This window comes from Topomyia yanbarensis, chromosome 3, assembly GCF_030247195.1.
Source record: "Topomyia yanbarensis strain Yona2022 chromosome 3, ASM3024719v1, whole genome shotgun sequence".
In the NCBI taxonomy this organism is placed as follows: Eukaryota; Metazoa; Arthropoda; class Insecta; order Diptera; family Culicidae; genus Topomyia; species Topomyia yanbarensis.
Window position 1 is genome coordinate 312,385,455 of NC_080672.1, and position 12,769 is coordinate 312,398,223.

A 12,769-nucleotide genomic window follows, 5' to 3' on the forward strand; every position below is an offset into this window, starting at 1 on the left:
TATAGGTTCAAATTCTTGTTTCATTTAGTGAAATGCCATTTCATTCGAACGGTATCAGCATACAATTAAGCATACTTAATTATTTAACAACGCCTAACCGAAAGGTTGAAAGCTGAACACATCTATTTATTTTTTTATAGATTTCGTCGAACGAATTTTTAATTTTTCTTTTTTCCTTTTTTATTTCGACTATGTTAGTCACATTTTCTTTTTTACATTTTAACGACATTCAATTAGCTAGAGATACTGGGTAGGGAAAGTTATGAAAATTAGAGCCATAGTACTCAAGTGAGAGCAAGGATGTGAAGTAAACAGATTGGAAAACTAGAAGTGGCAGGGTCATTAAAACAGGCTTAATATCGTACGGGCTTCATCTTTGTCTTCTGTTAATGAGGGTCGAGCTTAGGCAGTATAACTACGAATCAGTGTTAGTGTTAGTGAACTCGGGTGATTCGTAGTTATGCTGCCTAAGCTCGACCCTCATTAGCAGAAGACAAAGATTAAGCCCGTACGATATTAAGCCTGTTCTAATGACCCTGCCACTTCTAGTTTTCCGATCTGTTTACTTCACATCCTTGCACTCACTTGAGTACTATGGCTCTAATTTTCATAACTTTCCCTGCCCAGTAATCTCTAGCAAATTGAATGTCGTTAAAATGTAAAAAACGAAGTTTTAATAATTTTAATTGTGATGACGCATCATTCGATTGATCGTGCCGTTTTTTGTATGATTAGTTTTATAAGGTGTTCCTAAGAATAATTTGCAAATTCTTAAATGACGGCTGGGTGCATAAAATGTTATTTGCGAACGTAATTGTACGGATTGAGGAATATCACTGCAAATTCGCTGTGTTCTCCAAATGTTTGTATGTTAATGAGCATACAACGTGCCTCATATGATAGAAGAGGAAATGCGGTCCAATCAAGCTTACGAAGTACATATAAGAAAAAAATATTTTTGGGATGACTCCATGCGTTATTTACACAGGATAGTGTATGGATTATATACTACAATATTCGCATGTATTGCAAATTAGTTTCACTGTGAAAGAGTCTTCAAAATTATAGCTGAAGCGTGTAATATAGCCCGGCCCACTATTTACTTTATTTATTATTGTATTGTAGTGTTCCACAAATGTGAACTTAGATTACGCCTCCATCTAGGAGAACATTTGAAACATATCGGCGGCAGGCTGGTTTCCTAACTACAAGGTACATGGCTATTAACATTCTTCCAATATTTCTACAAAATTTGGCAGACATAATTCTTCCAGATCTACTAAACATCCTGAGATCCAGTCTAATGTTTGGGCTGGAGAGAAGTTAGGGAAATATTTATACTAAAACAGGTAAAAAAGACTTGACACTACCCAAGGCCTTCAGACCTAGTTTGACAACAACGTTCTGAAACTGATGGAAAAACTGCTGGACTACTATATTCGAACTGAGCACTGAGTTAGCATATCAAAAGGGCAAATCTACGGAAACAGCCTTACATACCTTGAGACAATCCTCGAGAAATATTTGAAATTTGCGCTTTTCTTGACGTCGATGGCGCTTTTGATAGTACGTCCCACATAGCAGTAAACTCTTCGGGAAAACTTGGGGTTTCAAACCGAGGTTAGCTTACTGCTCCTACACAACCATCGCCAGACCATGATTAAGTTATTTCTCCATTGTGTGATGGTCCAAAGTTAAACAAAAGGCTGTCCAAACTAAACTAAAGTTCAGAGGTCAGCCTGCCTCTCTATCACAGGCGCTATAAAATCAACACCCACTACAGCTATAGAAGCCATGTTTCACCTAGCTTCATTGCACAAACACGTTAGGGGCCATACACTAATTACGTAAGGGAATATGGGGGGAGGGGGAGTTTCAAAATATCTTACGAATTCTTATCTAAGGGGGAGGGAGGGTTTGTCCTTTCTTACGTAATATCATAAAACAAGTATGAAAAATGGAATCAATATGGAAAATATTATTTTCATAAGAAAAGGGTCCTATTTCTGCCATGAACATGTATATTACACAAAACGAGAATATATTGTACATCATGGTCAAGGATGGGCGGACCTCGAATTAAAGTATTTTCCGGCAGGATATGATTCCTAAATTAGTTATGGAATATTATTGATTGCTGGCAGCGTGAGGAGTGACATAATTGTCGATGGTGTTGGAGCACTTACAACAATTTCTTGACTCTTGATGGTATATTGTTCTGTTCAGGAACTCGAGTCACCATATACCTTACAAGTTAGGAAGTGTTGATACCGTGTTATTAGGCTAACATCCTTTTTTCAAATTTTCGCTTCCGCAAGGTAGCCGGAAAATGTTCTGTCATGCGATTGTCAAAGATCTTGTAGACCGAATATTTGCAGAGTGTGAACTGTATTTGACTTCCAGAAAATTCGTAGATAGCCATCTACGAATTTTCTTCGGAGCTACGCGTACGATAAGTGTCACAGTTGGAACTCAGAATTAATTCCCACCAGAAGAGATTTTACATCACAAGGAACTATTTCCGGATATAGCGAAGCAGACTATAAGGACCAAATCGGAGTTTCTGAATATCTCTCAGCAGTTATTCTGAAATTTCTACTGGGCAAAATTAAGATACTAATAAAATTACCGCTGATGATTACAGTTGAATTTTATCATTAATTTTCTTGTAATAATTCTTTAAGTACCGTTTTCGCTATCTTTCTATTTAATGAATTATATGCTTTTCTAATTACGAAAATCATGATAAGATCTTACGTAGGAGGGAGGGGGAGTTCACCAAAATCTTACGAAGTGGGAGTGCATCACATCTTTACAACAACTGCACGGAAAAAAATGTTCCCAAAATCATGAATAAAGTGCCATAAATTCTGGAACAATCACGTTTTTATGTTACGAAAAGAGGATCATGAACAAAAATCACGTGTTTTATATATGGATTCAGGAATAAAATTTCGAGTTTCGTGATATAGTTCACTAAAAAAATATCCAGAATGTTTCCTAAATATATGAATAACATAAAACCATTGGTTTTATGAATAATGTTCATGAAGTTGTGAACTAGTTCACGTATAGAAAATAGATTTGATAGTGACAGGCGGAAACCGTGACGTGTACGTGCAATTTCCATTGATTTTTGTTTTGTGAACTTCAGTTCACGAATACATGCATAATATTTCATGATTTTTTTAACTATTTCACAAGCACGAGTGGTAAGTCGTTGCTATTACTCTAGGATTCATGAACTAGGTCATACAGGATTCATGAACTAGTTCACGAATACATGCATAATATTTCATGATTTTTTTAACTATTTCACAAGCACGAGTGGTAAGTCGTTGGTATTACTCTAGGATTCATGAACTAGTTTACGTATACATGAATAATATTTTATAATTTTGTTACTTCAATATACGTGCTCGTTAATCCAATATACATGCTCGTGAAATAGTACACAAAATATTATTCATGTATTCGTGTACTGGTTCATGATTACTAGTACAAAAATCACGACCATATTTGCTCGTTAAATAAATAACAAAATTATAAAATATTATTCATGTATATGTGAACTAGTTCATGAATCCTAGAGTAATAGCCACGACTTACTACTCGTGCTCGAGAAATAGTTCACAAAATCATCAAATATTTTTCATGTATTCGTGAGCTGGTTCATGATTCCTAATATATTACTCACGATCCAACATCCGTGCTCGTAAAATAGTTGCTAGAATGATTTCCGGACGTGACCTATTCATGATCTCGCGCGTTTGCAGATTCGCGTTTGAGACCGCGTTTGTAACTTCGTGTGTACTAAAAAGTATGCGCGATCGCGAGCATAGGTGTGCATGGATGATCGCGAAGGGCCTAAGCGTTCGTATGTCGACGTGTTTGTGGCGTGTGTTCGCGTCATCGCTTGTATAAATTCGATTTTAAAACCCTGCGGCTATTCACATATTCGCGGACCGTCATTCATTTAGTTTTCGGTGTACAGATCACATTCTGACAGGGAGTGAGTCACCCCATATCACTAGAGTTCCCGGTCATGCCGCCATGGAACGTTTTGTCTAGTGGATATGGGAGTTATTTTTTCTTATTTTATTTTTTTTTAAATAATTAACATGGACCTAGACTGTTGGTAACGACGATAGACTTCCGGACGATCCCGACTCATGATGGCGCGAGCGCGGGTGTTTGTAGGTTGACGCTTGAGATCGCGTTGGTAAGTTTATGAGTGCTGAGACGTTCATCTTACCACCAGGGTGTAATCATGTTTGCGAGTTCGTGGGCGTAGGTTGCTTGGAAAATCGCGAGGGGCTCTAACGTTTGTACGCTGACGAGATTTTGTAACATATTTGCATGTGTTCCTGACTGGTAGCGCGAATCGTGAGCCTGATATCATATTTTCGGTGTGTGGTTAAAACTATGGCAGAGATTGGAAACCCTTATATCGATAGGGTTCCCGGTCATGTCGCCATAAGACGTGTTACCTAATAGGCATGAGCGTATTTTCTTAATTGGCATGGACCCAGGCTTTTAGGATCAAGGACAGACTTCCGGACGTGATCGATTCGTAATCGCGCGCGAGAGGGCATTTTCGTAGGTTCCCGCTTGAGACCGTGTTTGAGAACGTGTGAGTGTTAAGACGTTCACGTTAAGACGGGTGTAGAATGGCAGTATAGGACTCAAAAAGAAGAAATAAAAGACAATATATGAGAGACGTAATAGATTAGACAGGTACAAGATACAGCTGAAGTTATGATCATCACATGAAAGACATACATTAGTACTTCAAACACTACTAATACTTGAATAGCCAACCACCACACATAGCACATCCTTTCTCAATTATCTCTTTGTTAATGGTTGATTGTTGGTTATGAGCGGGTAGAGGAAAGGTTGTTTACAATACCGTCAATCCCATCAACCTGCGAGAGGAAAAAAAAACTACTCATGACTAAATTATGACGATAACGTGAATAGAAATTACGAAAATCATGACAAAATTCCTGAAATCATGAACATGAATCACATTACGCGTGTTTAAATTGTCAAAAATCGTGACTATCCTGAAATCATGAAAAATATGACAAAAATATGACTAAACATGAATCACTCTACTCATGACTAAATAAAGCCAGCCAGTCTTACAAAAAAAAACCGATACTAAATTCATGAATAAAATAACAAAGTAACGTGATGAGAAATCAGAAAAATCGCGAATAAGCTCCTGAAATCATGAAGATCATGTGACTGGCTGCTGTGTATTCTCAAATTATGAACCTAAACACTAAACATGTCCAGAGAATAACAATACCCAAGTAACAATTGATGTTTTATAGCATGCTGCAAGTGCAATCTAAGTTTTATCAGTAGCTATAAAACTATCATAAAACCACAATTGTTACTAGGGTAATAACCCAACAAAACACTCGAATGGAACGTCATGTATATATTCGGGGCGACCTAGTGTTTTGGAAACACAAATAGTTTCATGAAAAAAAAGGTTCAAAATTGTTTATATTTTTCGAACAGTTAGATATAGAATGGTGTGAAAAAAGCAATCCCAAAGCAGGGGGTTGAGCAGAATGCCAAGTGACCCTTAAATCGTTGAATTACTTTTAGATTTGACGAAATAATTTGCATTTGCATTTCCAACACAATAAAGCCCACTACACATTCTAATGAAAAGGCCAAATACTCATAAGAAAATAACGCTAAAAGAAGGACCACTATCACACTACTACATGAACGGAGTAGCTCTTTAGGTGAATGGCTGATAACCGGCGGGAGGTTTGATGAAGAACAATACACAATGGCATACGAAACTGTATGTAGATGGTACTGTCTACAAAGTTTGTCACGAAGCAAGGAGATGAATATGCTTGCTAGGCTACCATTCAGGTTCGGTATAGTACAGAACGGTGGGGGAAATGTTGCCGAAGAGTTGATTCCTGGTGGGGGTATTGATTGAGTTGCACTCTAAGGGGTCTCAACTAATAAAATGGAGAGGGTATCGTGACAGATGGTATTAGCTTTTTATAGCTGAAGTGGAGTTGTGTGTTTTACTGACAGTGATTTGGATTGATGAGACTTAGTTCGATTAAGCTCTGAGAATACATTTCAGTTTAATTCGAAAAACAACAGTAACAGGGAGTTCGTTGGACGGTAAACTATTGAATAGCAAGACGACAGTGCTACGAATAAGTGTGTTTCTTTGGTCCCCATTTTCTTCTGAATAAATCGATTGCTACCTCTTTCTGTCAGTCTCATAGTTGATACACATCCATAGTTGATAAACCGCAATTAGCTTTCCATTAATAGGCCAGCTGATGTGAATCCAACCCTACATCCAGACTCCACTATTGCCAGTGTCTCATAAAAATAGCACAATAAAATTTTCAAACGACGATTGCAATGTGGGCACGACTCTCGCGAGCGCAGGGAACCAACTTTTTACGAGCAATTCTCAGCCCATACCGATTTATCACGGCCTCGGCGGCTGTATGGCTGATGGCGATACTTATGGCGCCCGTGTGTGTCTCTGTGATGTGGGAGTGAGACATTTTGGTACCATCACAGTAATTGAGCGGACGTGATCGAGCTATAAAACCAAGTCAAGGATGGGAAACCAGCGACGGACTGAAACTTCCTGGAATAGCATCCATCTGTGACCACTCTGCCAATGGGAAAGAACTTCAACGGATGATTAAATAGACGAGCGAAACTGCAGCTACAAATAAACACAAACAAACTTTGTCTCTGTGTACAACTTCACATTCGCTTTGTAGTGGGAAAAAGCTGGCGATAGGTGACACGGTCGATGAAGGATTGAAAAGAAAGTTAAGATTTTATCAGGATTCGCTTTGATCTGCGAGGAAAATGAAACCGAATGAAATCCAATAGCAGGCTGGCAATAAATCTTGAAAAATGAAACCCGTTGGAAAGGCTGGAAAAATATGATATCGGAAATCTTGTTCGAGGACTGTAGATCGATAACACGTGCACCGTTGTGGGAAGCTCCTTTATTGACATCATTTGTGGGTAGGGACGACGAAAGTATCTCTGAGCATACTTTAACAAAACTAACGCAATATGTCTCTACTTCATAAAAGCTACATTTTTATGAAAGAAAACAATGCGTAAAAGGCTGAAACTCTGAATAAGACGATATAGTTGAGTAATCGTTTCGGATATATGAATCAAATCGGATAAGATTAGCTACAGGACCAATGTGTTCGAAATTTGTATAGGATTTTTCGATAATCGACGCTAACTTTCATTTTCACCGCTAGGTGGCACTGTATTCATCAGTTTATGACAGCAAGTGAACCTAAGGAATATAATTTTATTGGCTACAACTTTGTCAAAGACTGCAAGCCAATACAACTTCCATAGAAGTTTCGAGAGTTGTCCTACTGGAGCTGTGAGCTGGGTATATTGTGATGGCTCCCCTTCAGAATCCCGCCCTACAATTGCAGACAAGCCGGGAAATGTCACCCACTAAAACACTGCTTAAGGCCAATTGCAGCGGGTCGTGATTCTGATTGTGATATTAAGTGTACCGTTCAGATGTGCGGGCGTAGGAACTTTACGACGGTGTGGGACTGAGCGTTTAATTATGCGTGCTTGAGATCACGTTAATCAGCTTATAAGAGCTATAGCGTTCAATAAACCATCCGGGCGATTTTGTTTTTAGGCGTAGTTGTGCGTGGATGATCACGATTACATGTTCGTCTTTATGTATCATCGCGAAGGGCGCGCGCGTTTGTAAGTTAAGGTGCTCGATCGCGTGGGCGTCGGTATTTTGCGTGTGCTAGCGTGTTCGTAACTTCGCGTGTATAAGTACGATTTTATAACCGTGTATCCTTTCGCATGTTAGCGTGGATTCTTGGATGGCCGTGCAGACTGTGAGTCTGACCCTTAATTTTCAGTGTATGATTCAGATGGTGGTAGAAGAGAGTGAGTTCTCCCATATCAATAGAGTTCCCGGTCATATCGCCATGGAACAATCTTTTTTCTGATTGATCCAACTGAATGCAAGGACCTAGGCTGCTTGGGCCGAGAGTAGGGTCATCCGGACGTAACCGATCCCTGATTGCGAGAACACGGGCATTTTTGAGTTAACTCCTGATACCGCCTTTGTAAATTTATAAGTGCTAAAACGTTCACGTTGTTACCGGGGTGGTTAATCATATTTGTGAAATCGCAGGTGCAGGTGTGCGTGGATGATCGAGAAGGGCTCGAGCGTTTGTACGTTAAAGTGATCGTTGCCTGTATTTAACTTTGCGTGCATTAATTCGATTTTATACTCGGGTAGTCATTCGCATATTCGCTTGTATTCTTGAATGATCGCGTGCGAACCGTGAATCTGATACATAATTTTTAGTGTGTGCTACAAGAGAATAAATTGCCCTATACATCACTAGAGTTCCCGGTCATGTCGCCATGGGATGCGTTGTTTAATAAATATGAGCGTTATTTTTTTGATTGATCCAACTGAAGGCTTGAACCTAGGGCCGAGGGTAGTAACTTTCGGACGTAACCGTTTCGTGATCGGTCCCTACACTCCCTTTATAAATTTATAGGTACCAAAACGAGCCTCAGTTCTATTGGGGCTATTCGCTCAATGAAACATGGAAAGTAATCTTCCTATTTTTGGGGAAAATACGGAAGCTGCTTTAATTGTCAAATCCTTGCAGATAACCTTGGTTTAGGTCCCTTCTTAAATTCGATAGTCCCGAATGTATCGTCGTAACCCTTGGTTCAAGGGGATAGATGTGGGTCGTGACTTCATTCGTATGATGTCCCGACTAATGGCAAACCATTACACGCTGGATTACTGTACCCCATCCTTTTCCACCTCGGAACCAACACCGTTCAGAGTCTCCCGTTCTCTATTGGTTACCACATACTTTGCCTTGCCGGAGTTTATAATCAGACCGATTTTCGCAGCCACCCCTTCAAGAGACACAAACGCCTCTTCCGCAGCTCTATGCTCGACAGCTATGATGTCGAGGTCGTCCGCGTTATAAGAATCGGCCTATTTATGATGCGCATAAAGCTTTGTTAGTGTCCAATACAGTAAGTATTAATTGGTCTTGTTTATATTTTGTTTCTGAGCCCTTTCGAAATGTACTCGTCGCTTTGAGAGCCTAGATGAAAGGTAATATACATTTCCGTCACTCTTGCTTATACAGCTTCGTGTTCATAGTTTTGTTGATGATGAAAAGCTTGGTTTTGAGTCCGCAGTTTCAATTTCCTTGCCAGATCATCAGCTTTCAAGCGAATAATTTAGCGAAAACAAGTGTAAATTTGCAAGGAGGGTTTGTATGTCTCCCAGAAGGTATCATCAAGGCTTCGTAGCGATACGTGGACCGAAAACTGAATCAGGACGTCATCAAGGCTTTCAAAGCAAATCCAGGACGTTCGGGCGTTGAAATGGCCAACGAACTCGGAGCAGTTCGCAGTGCAGTTAAAAAAACTTGAGAAAGTTACTGCAAGTATTAATATATTAAGCAACAAAACTACCAAGATCCCACCCAGGTTCCGAGCAGCTCGTGTAGAAGTTGAAAACACGTATCGAGCCAAATCGTTAAACCCATATTGTATCGTTAAACTACAGTGAAGACCCGTTTTTATCAGCCCCTTGGTGAATTTTAGACTGATAATAGGGACATATATTTTTCTTTCTTTTTAAGAAATCAAAGCTCAAAAAATGTTATTCTTTAGTCCCTAGATACAACCGCATAAGTTTAAATTTCCCTTAAGGAGGTCTAACAACACAAAATTTAAAAAAAATAATCATTGCTTGTTTATTGCTCTGGGCAACCAGCTGCCGAGATTTATCCACTGTGCTATATTTCTCCTTAGGGGACACAAATTTTGGTAAAAACTCAGCCAAAACAAATGCTCGATTTCATTAGTTCTCTTCAGCTTAGAATGAGCTTCTTTTCTTGCGGGACATTACGCTTGACTAGGGGTTTGCTCAGGAACACAAATTATGTCTCCAATTTTGAGAGCTAGCGTCAATCCGGAGCTAGCTAGGTCCGTTAACTAAGTTAGTGTCGGATTATGATTAGACGAAGTCGTAACGTAAATTCCACAACAAATATAGATTTATCGTTTATTGAATTAATTTCCAAAATGTTCGGCTTGTAAAAAAAGCAACTTCAGCTCCGGACAGCCAACAGTCGGGAGTGTTGCTTATGTTTAATCGAATCAAACGGTAGGTGAATATTATCCCTTGCTCCTTCATTCCGACGAAACACGGCATTCCATAAACAGTATAATATAATATAATGAAATGCGATTATTTTTAGTCTCTCGAGAAATTTATCGATATATCAATGTAATCAAAGGTTACGAAACACATCATTTAACGTGTATAAATTTTGGAGTTATTTTTAATGACAATTATATATTGGTTTCTCTCTCTGTGCACGATTGAGTCTTATGTTTTAAATCTGCGCGCCCGTTGTTATGCTATCCAAGGCACATTTCAAACGGTATAAAATATACCCTACCGAAATACATGAAACGGCTAACTTTGTATGTCGGCAATGCAACCGATGACATGTGCGCGGTTTTTATACACTAATTCCTAGAACAAGATTGAAAACAATAAGAACGAAAAGAAACTAACTTGTCACCTTTTGAGTAAATAATCAAGCTACAATATTTTTATACTCATAAAGAATTATGGTTAATGTAACAGTAATATAGTACAAGTACTACTGCAAAGCATAAATAAGTCTTCAATACAATAAGAACAATTAATATAATTTAATGCTGATTTAATGGAAACCAATTAACCTGACAATAAACCATTAGTTCTTCGTGCTGATATGACTTCCGAAAATTGGAAACTGGTTTTGAATTCTTCTTGCGAATTACCAATTCAAATGTCACCATTCCACTCAGACAAGACCATGCGCATTCCCCCTGCGCATTAAATACCAAGTGTCAAATAAACATTAAACAAACAAAGAAATTAGTTTGCTCAGTCTAAATAAATGTCAGCTCGGTTGGCATCAACCAGCGGGCGGATACGTGTTCCCTTACAATGTCATTAAATCAAAGAACTTTTAAATTTACATACCACAAAACATGTGCAATTCAGAATATAATAACAGAATAACAATTCAGAAATGAAGACTGCTTAATTATTTGCATTAAAATAAGATCGGAAAAAATTACTTACATAACCGAGTTGGTTCATTTTCAAAGATAGTACTGCTGATGAATCACTTCATAAAAATAAGTGATAAGGGACACGAACGAAAATAGCTGACCATCGGGCAAATAAACAAATGAACACCATAAACTATTTCGAGCGGTCTTGACATTATCATTAACAGATTGACCGTATTTTGACAAAACAACACTATTCGGTGCTCGCAAATTTCAGGGCAAGATACGAAAAAGAAGCCCGTAATCTTTTACTGAATTTTACTTTTCATTTGTGATTTGTGAGCTCAAGTTTTTTTTTATTGGAGACGAACCACTCCAACCAGTATTTAGTACCATTGTGGTATAACTCAAGAGTTTGTGTATTTAATAACCTGCAACGCTTATTTACAAGGATATTTGAGATCGGAAAAAGACATTAAAAATACGTATTTTAAAAACAGTAAAATAACAATATACAACGCCTGATTGTTGTGCTTACCACAATCGATATCTAACATCGTTAGAAACGTAACAAGAAACCCACAAATGTGAAGTTTCTTTCTAACCAGTGAACCAGCGGCCGCAGTTGTTTGCTTTCCCGGCCCGCCGTTATTTGCGATCACATTTCTGGACCAAGAGTAAATTCCTATCGAAATTAACAACACAGTTTTAAACAATGTATAAATGCTCAGCATTCCAAAAAAATCTGGACTACCTTTCCAACTGTAAACAATTCCCTGCAGTCAGCACCTTTTTCATCGGAATAACCTAGCTCGCGTAGTCAACCCTTTTTTACACCCCACAAAGGACACAACGCAAGCCATGCGCCCACAACCTACCATCGATGAAACCCATCTACAAAATTAAAAAAAAATAAGAGCATATTGATAGAAACGAAGCGCTGAATCCGTCTAGCCAGCCAGGTAAAATAGGGCCCAAGGAATCGAGCAATTCCAACGAATCCAACCCAGCCAAACCAGATAGATTGACGTTGAATTCACCTGAATGAAAAATAAATAGCAATTCGTTGCCCCGGTTCCATTTGTCCCTCCAGCCCTCGAACGTATGACGTTCTTTTTTTCTACTTTTATGTTTCATTCGTTTGCCAATACCGTCTATCACCGGTTCCGTCCAATTGGAGTTTTGGAGTGGGGCAAATTGTAGGCTTTCAATATTACTCTCAAACGATAACAGTTGGTGAGCTAGATCGAGCAAATGGGCAACGATTTGTGTAACTTCCCGGATGCTTTGATAAGTTTTTGGGTGATACATATGATCGCATCGGAGAGGTGATATTTTACAATATGATTTGAGTAAAAGATAAAAAAAAGTTTGACCAGGCTTCTAAGGAATTAGTTTAGTCGGCTATTCTAACATGTTTTTGGCTAATGTCATCTAAGTTTAGCTGAGAAAAATCAGAAAAAGGTTAAAACGGGTTTCGTAAATTTTAGCTAGTTTGAAATAAATTCAACAGATGCTAAATAATATTGCCCTGTCACAATCATATATAAATACAATTACACTTTGTACCATTTGCTGGCGCCAGCATGCTACCTCATTTCTCTAAGGAAAGTGAAAATCGCAGAAACGGAAAGTG

The 12,769-nt window shown here is 38.6% G+C and overlaps 1 protein-coding gene across 1 annotated transcript in view; it reads right to left on the reverse strand.

Moving 5' to 3' along the window:
- Nucleotides 1-12,769, reverse strand: part of LOC131689425 (phosphatase and actin regulator 4) — a 534,941-nt gene that overhangs the window by 481,043 nt on the left and 41,129 nt on the right. The gene's annotated exons all lie outside the window — the stretch shown is intronic.